General features: G+C 38.3%; 1 protein-coding gene and 1 pseudogene across 1 annotated transcript in view; both read right to left on the bottom strand.

Annotated features, from left to right (window-relative positions):
* LOC105824204 overlaps positions 1-6,559 on the bottom strand; it is a 14,226-nt pseudogene extending 7,667 nt beyond the window's left edge.
* F8 (coagulation factor VIII, procoagulant component) overlaps positions 1-7,788 on the bottom strand; it is a 184,996-nt gene that overhangs the window by 53,004 nt on the left and 124,204 nt on the right. The window lies entirely within an intron of this gene.

Below are 7,788 nucleotides of genomic sequence, written 5' to 3'. Positions count from 1 at the left end.
CCCCCAAGTCCGAGTTTCAAATATGTCCATCCTTCGGGTGGTGCACATTGCATTCTTTGTGTATGCATATACCCGTCCCCTCCTCCCTCCTCTCCCCCCTCTCCCCTCCCCCCTGCCCAACATCCAATAGATGTTATTCTTATATGTGCACTTATGTGTTGATCAGTTAATACCAAACTAGTGCAACCTCTGTGGAGAGCAATATGGGTATTGAGCTTTTGATTTGGTTCTCAGCTTAGTTGTATTGATGTATAGAAATGCTACTGATTTCCATATGTTGATTTTGTAACTTGAGACTTTACTGAATTCATTTATCAATTCTATTAACCTTTTGAAGGAGTCCTTAGGGTTTTCTAGGTATAAGATCATATCATCAGAAAACAGAGATAATTTGACTTCCTCTTTTCCAATTTTGATGTGTTTATTTCTTTCTATTGCCTGATTTCTCTGGCTAGGACTTCCAGTACTATGTTGCATAGTGGTGAAAGTGGCCATCCTTGTCTTGTTCAAGTTCTTAGGGAGAATGCTTTCAACTTTTCCCCATTCAGTATGATATTGGATGGGGGTTTGTCAGATATGGCTCTTATTATTTTGAGGTATATTTCTTCTATACCTTGTTTGTTGAGGGTTTTTATCATGAAGAGGTGTTGGATTTTATCAAATGCTTTTCTGCATCTATTGAGACGGTCATATTCTTTTTGTTTTTAATTCTGTTTATGTGGTAACTGTATTTATTGACTAGTATATGTTGAATCATCCTTGTATCCCTGAGATAAAACCCACTTGATCATGGTGTATTGTCTTTTTGATGTACTGTTGGAGTTGGCTTGCTAGAATTTTGTTGAGAATTTTTGCGTCTATGTTTATCAGGGATATTGGCCTGTAGTTTTGTTTTTTTGCTATGTCCTTTCCTGGCTTTGGTATCAGGGTGATACTGGCTTCATAGAATGAATTAGGGAAGATTCCCTCCTTCAATCTTTTGGGACAGTTTCAGTAGGATCGGTACTGGTTCTTCTTTGTATACCTCGTAGAATTCGGCTATGAGTCCATCTGGTCTTGGGTTTGTTTTGTTGTTATTGGGAGATTTCTTATTACTGATCGAATCTCATTACTCATTATTAATCCATTCAGGGTTTCTATTTCTTTCTGATTCAAGCTTGGGAGGTTGTATGTTTCCAGCAATTTATCCATTTCCTCTAGATTTTCTAATTTATGGGCAGAGATATTCATAGTAATCTTGGATGATCTTTTGTATTTCTGTGGTTTCAGTTGTAATTTCCCCTTTTTCATTTCTGATTCACTGTATTTGAACCCTCTGTTTTCTTGGTTAATCTAGCTAGTGGTCTATCAATTTTGTTTATTTTTTCAAGGAAGCAACTTCTTATTTCATTGATTCTTTATATTGTTTTGGTTTCAATTTCACTTAGTTCTGCTGTGATCTTTGTTATTTATTATATTCTGCTAACTTTGGGTTTGTTTTGTTCTTATTTTTCTATTTCCTTGAGGTGTGATGTTAGGTTGTTAATTTATGATCTTTCTGTCTTTTCAATGTAGGCATTTAGTGCCACAGACCTCCCTCTTAGCCTTGCTTTTACTGTATCCCAGAGGTTTTGATAAGTTGTGTCATTATTATAATTCATTTCAAAAAATTTTTAAATTTCCATCTTGATTTCATTGTGGACTCAAAGATCATTCAGGAGCAGGTTGTGTAATTTCCATGTATTTGTATAGTTTTGAGAGTTCCTATTGGAACTGATTTCTAGTTTTATTCCACTGTGATCTGAGAAGATACTTAATGTGATTTTGATTTTTTAAAAGTTATTGAGACTTGTTTTGTGGCCTAGCATATGGTCTATCTTGTAAAATGCTCCATAGGCTAACGAGAAGCATATATATTCTGTGGTTTTGTGGGAGGAAATTCTGTAAATGTCTGTTCAGTCTATTTGTTCTAGAGTCCAGTTTAAGTCTAGTGTTTCTTTGTTGACTTCCTGTCTTGTTGATCTGTCTAGTGCTATCAGTGGAGTGTTGAAATACCCCACTATTATTGTATTTTGTCTATCTTTTTTCTTCAGTCTAGTAGTATTTGTTTTATGAATTTGGGTGCTCTGGTGTTAAGTGCATATATATTTAGGATTGTTATAACTTCTTGTTGAATTGATCCCTTTAACATTATATAATGGCCTTCTTTGTCTTTTTTACTGTTGTTGATCTAAAATCTGTTTTACCTAATATAGCTACTCCTGCTCACTTTTGATTTCCATTTGCATGGAATATTTTTTGTACCCCTTTACCTTGAATCTATGAAAATCTTTAATGGTTAAGTGAATCTCTTGAAGGCAGCAGATATTTGGATTCTATTTTTTTAAAATCCATTCCAGCAATCTATATCTTTTAAGTGGGGCATCTAGCCCATTTACTTTCAAAGTTAATATTGATATGTGAGGTTCTGTTACTGTCGTGATGGTAATTGCTACCTAATTGCTTTGTATCTTCAGTTGCAAAATTGTTTTTGTAGGACCTGTGAGTTTTATGGTTTCATGTGTTTTTATCATGGTGAGTATCAAACTTTTGTTTCCATGTTTAGAACTCCCTTCATCATTTTTTATAGAGCTTGTCTAGTGGTGACAAATTCCCGTAGTGTTTGCTTATCTGGGAAAGACTTTATTTCTCCTTCATTCATGAAGCTTAGTTTAGCAGGATACAAAATTCATGGCTGACAGTTCTTTCCTTTGAGAATATTGAAAATAGGACCCGAATCTCTCCTGGCTTGTAAGGTTTTTGCTGAGAAGTCTGCTTTTAGTCTTATTGGCTTTACTTTATAGGTAATTAGACAGTTTTGTCTTGCTGCTTTTAAAATTTTTCCTTCACATTGACTTTAGATAGTCTGATGACTATATGCCTTGGTGAAAGCCTTCTTGCAATGTATCTCCCTGGTGTTTGCTGAGCTTCTTCTATCTGGATGTCTAAATTCCTTGCAAGACCAGGGTAGTTTTCCTCAATTATTCTCTCAAATAGGTTTTCCAAACGTTTTACATTTTCTTCTTCTCCCTTAGGAGTATCTATGACTCATAGATTTGGATGTTTCACACAGTCCCAGAATTCTCAAAGACTTTGTCCATTTTTTAAATTCTTTTTTCTTATTTTTGTCTGACTGGGTTAATTCAAAAGACCTGTCCTCAAGCTCTGAAATTCTTTCTTTGGCTTTATCTATTCTATTGTTTGAGCTTTAAACTGCATTTTATAATTCTATCAATGTGTCTTTCATTTTCAGAAGTTCTGTTTTTTTTTAAACCTATCTATCTCTTTTAATTCATGTCCTGAATTATTATTATTATTATTATTTTTTGGTTTCTTTGTGTTGGTTTTCAACTTTTTCTTGGATTTCATTGAGCTTACTTACAATCTATTTTTTGAATTCTTTATCTATCATTTGAGAATTTTTCTTTTGGTTGGAATTCATTGCTAGAGAGCTAATGTGATCCTTTGGGGGTGTTGAAATAGTCTGCTTTTTCATACCGCCCAGAGTTCTTATGCTGTTTCCCTCTCATTTAGAGAAGCTGTCACTTCTTATTTTTTACTTTACTTTCATTTGGATGGGACATTTAATTTTTTTAATTTAATTTTATTTTCCCCCTTGAGGGTGTGATTATAGTGTATATTGGGTTTAGTTGTTTGGTTTCAATTTGAGGTGTCAAAGGACCAAGGCTCTGTATGAGTTCCTTGGTTATAGATAGCCTTTGTGTGGTGGCTTTCTCAAATGCTGATTGCAACAGAGATGTACTGGGTGTATGAGCAGGTTCACTACCTTACGCAGGACTGGAATTGTGGAGGTGTCTGGAAGCTTATCTTGTTCTCCAGCACCATGCCTTTCTGTCAACTGGTATTAAATTGGGTTGTGCACTTCAATCTCCAGGGCCAGTAGGTAGCACTTATGAGTAAGAGCTGCATCAGAAGCCAGTGGGTCTGTTTTTGAACTTTATTTATCCATGAGGGGCTCTCTGTTGTCTCAGATGATGGACTAGTCTTTGGCAGTAAAGTGATCCACTTCACTATCATAACCTTGTCCTGAGATTTGTGACCCTCAGTTCAATTAAACCCTGTCATCTATCTCCAGGCCAAAATGTTTCTGAGAGCTACAGAAAATGCCTGTCCCATAGCTCTCTGCCTAAATGGTTTCAAGGCAGAATCTCTTCCCTTGGCCCAAAACAGATAGCTTTGTGGCTCACCTGTTCTTTTCTGTGGGGAACACTGCAGCTCTGTGTAGAGAGGGAGAGGTACCCTGCCTTTCAGCACATGCTGGTGAGTACCAGCTGTGGTGCTGTCAATTTGGGTCAGACTGCTGGGGGAGTGTTCAGCTGCCAGCAGTGGCGGACTAGGTAAGGTAATCCCCAATCCCTATCCTCCTGGATGGCATGCTTGAATCCTGGGGAACCAGACCGGGACTGGGCTGGCAAACTTGCCCTCAGGCCCCCATGCATTCAGGTGCTGGCTGTGATAGGGAGGGGCAGGATGAACCCCTGGTTGTTGGCAGAACACTCAAGCAAGGGAAGGGTGGTTGCACTGTGGGCCTGCCACTCTAGGAAGGGTGGGTCACTCTATGTGAGATTAGTAGAGACAGGCAGCTGTGGGGTTTGTGGGATGGAGTGGCATGCAAGACACAGACCTCTGGGGGATGAGCTCCCAGAATGATGCCACTGGGTGGCATTTAGAATACTCAGGTTGGGGCAGGGCATTGTGTCTCAGGCCTGCCACCAGTGTAGGTGGGCCCCTCTCAGTGGAGGCAGATAGCTGAGGGGTGCATGAACTTTTAGCACCTCTGTCCCTCAGAAGCAGCAGTGGTCTCTGTTCTTGGGGTTCTCAGAGGCACCCAGCTTCCCAGTTCCCTTCTTGGCCCAGCAACAGTGGTGGTGTGGTGGCAACAGCTCAAACCCTGGGGGATGGGCTCCCAGAATGGCTGCAGGCTGCAGCTGGGATGCTTATGTGGGGGAAAGAATTTGTGCTGTGGATTTGCCACCAGGGAGGGGGCCCCTCTCAGTGGAGGCAGGCAGCTGTGGAGCACATGGGCTGCTTGTACCTCCCTCCCTCAGCAGTGGAAGAAGTCTCTGTTTTCTGGATGCAAGAAAGCACCCAGATTCCTAGCTCCCTTCCTGGAGTGTTGTAGCAGCTCAAACTGCTAGAGACTGGGCTCTCAGAGTGGCTGTGGGCTGCCGCTGGAAGCCTCAGTTGGGGGAGGGACAGTTGTGTTACAGAATTGCCTCCAGGGGGACCACTTCTTCTCAGTAGAAGCAGGCAGCTGTGGGCTATGCAGACTGCTCCCACGTTCCCTCAACAGGAGCAGCAGTTTCTGTTCTTGGGGTACACTAAAGTGCCCAGCCTTCCCTCTCCCTTGGTGGCCCTGTGGCAGTGGTGAATTTGTTTAGACTTATTTTGTGCCCTAATATATGGTCTATCCTAGAGAATGTTCTATGTGCTGATGAGAAGAATGTGTATTCTGTAGTAGTTAGAGGAAATGTTCTATAAACGTCAATAAAGTCTGTTTGGCCTAAAGTGAAATTTAACTCCAATTTTCTTTGTTGATTTTTTTTTTTTTTTTTTGAGACAGAGTCTCACTCTTTTGCCCAGGCTAGAGTGCCGTGGCGTCATCCTAGCTCACAGCAACTTCAAACTCCTGGGCTCAAGTGATCCTACTGCCTCAGCCTCCCGAATAGCTGGGACTACAGGCATGCACCACCATGCCTGGCTAATTTTTTCTATATATTTTTAGTTGTCTGATTAATTTCTTTCTATTTTTAGTAGAGACGGGGTCTCACTCTTGCTCAGGCTGGTTTCGAACTCCTGAGCTCAAACAATCCGCCTGCCTCGGCCTCCCAGAGTGCTAGGATTACAGGTGTGAGCCACCGTGCCCAGCCTTTGTTGATTTTTTATCTGAACGATCTTTCCATTAGTGAAAATGGGGTGTTGAAGTCCCCCACTATTATTGTATTGCAATCTATCTCTATCTTTAGGTCTATTAATCGTTGCTTTATATAGGCATTCCAGTGTTAGGTGCATATATATTATGATTGTTATATCTTCTTGCTCAGTGGATAACTTTATCATTATATAATGACCTTCTTTGTCTCTTTTAATAGTTTTTGAATTGCAATCTATTTTATTTGCTATAAGTGTAACTACTTCTGTTCTTTTTTGGTTTCCACTTGCATGGAATATCTTTTTCCATATCTTCACTTTCAGATTGCTTCTATTCTGCTATTTTGGTGACATCACTCTAGCCATGTTTTTGATAGAGCCCCTGTGTACTGGAACATCAATGACACTCACATGATACTTGCTGGTCTCAAGTTTCTTTAGGGAGATATCAATGGTAATACCATATTCATGTTCAGCTTTCAGTTTATCCAAGACTCAGGCATACTTGAATGAGCCTTTTCCCATCTCAGCAGCCTCTTTCTCAAATTTTTCAATGGTTCTTTATTGAACACACATTTATACATCAGATGGCCAGGAGTGTTGGACAGGAATATACACGTCCAATGACAATGATGCTGACATGAATCTTTTCCTTTCGCAATTTTGGCTTAGATTTAGCAGTGGTTTTCATGACACCTGTGTTCTAACAGCAAACCCATCGTGAAAAAAAGCAACTCTATATATCTTAAAGCTCATAAAACATTTTATCATTGCTTATACAAATAACATTTATAGTTATCCACATATTTCTGCTTTTTTGCTCTTTATTCTTTCTTGCTTCTCACACCTGTCATTTGGTATCACTTTTACATCATCTTAAGTATAATATTAGATTATTTTTAGTGTGTTTTTTGCTAGTGGTGAAGTTTCTCTGTTTTTGCTTGTCTGAAAATGTACTTATTTTGCCTTCATTTCTGAATCATATATTTAACGGCTATAGAATCCTAGGTTTGCAGTTATTTAGTTCAATGTCTTCTAGACATCATTCCCCCATCTTTTATCTTTATCAGTTTTGTTCAGGTTTTCAAAAAAACAACTCTTAGTTTCATTGATCATTTCTATTGTTTTTTTAGTCTCTATTTCATTTATTTCTATTCTAATGTTTGTTATTTGCTTCCTTCTGCTAACTTTGGGTTTAGTTTCTTCTTTTTCTAATTCCATAAGGTATAACATTAGTTTGTTTATTTGAGATGTTTCTTTTTTATGTAGGCATTTATCACTATAAATTTCCCTCTTAAAACTGCTTTAGCAAAAGCAGTCCAATTGGCTGCAGTAGACATCTGCTGTAATGGATTGACCAGGTCGTTCTTTTTTCTTTGAATATATTCTCTGTCCCTTTATCTTTATAAGATAAAGATATCCCTTTATCTTATATACTGATAATGGATATCTTGTTCTGCTTGATGGTGTCCCATTAGTTTCTTAATGCATCTTCACTCTTTTAAATTCTTTTTTCTTTTGCTTATCAGATTGGATGATTTCCATCCCATAAGTTTTGGTATGTTGTGTTTCCATTTTCATTTGTTTCAAGATATTTTTAAATTTTATTTTTAATACAATTTTAATTTTTTAATTTCTTCTTTGACCCAGTAGTTGCTCAGAATCATATTGTTTAATTTACATATATTTTTAAATTTTCCATAATTCCTCCTGTTATTGATTTCTAGTTTTATGCTACTGTGGTCAAAAAGATACTTGATATTATTTTGATCTTCTTAAATGCATTAAGACTTATTTGTGGCCTAATATATGATCTGTCCTAGAGGGTGTTCCATGTGCACTTGAGAAGAATGTGCATTCTGTTGCTGTTGAGTGGAA

The sequence above is a fragment of the Propithecus coquereli genome, unplaced genomic scaffold (genome assembly GCF_000956105.1).
Source record: "Propithecus coquereli isolate 6110/MARCELLA unplaced genomic scaffold, Pcoq_1.0 Scaffold720, whole genome shotgun sequence".
Lineage (NCBI taxonomy): Eukaryota > Metazoa > Chordata > Mammalia > Primates > Indriidae > Propithecus > Propithecus coquereli.
The sequence above is the reverse complement of the archived record's forward strand: the minus strand, read 5'-3'. Positions and strand labels throughout refer to the sequence as shown.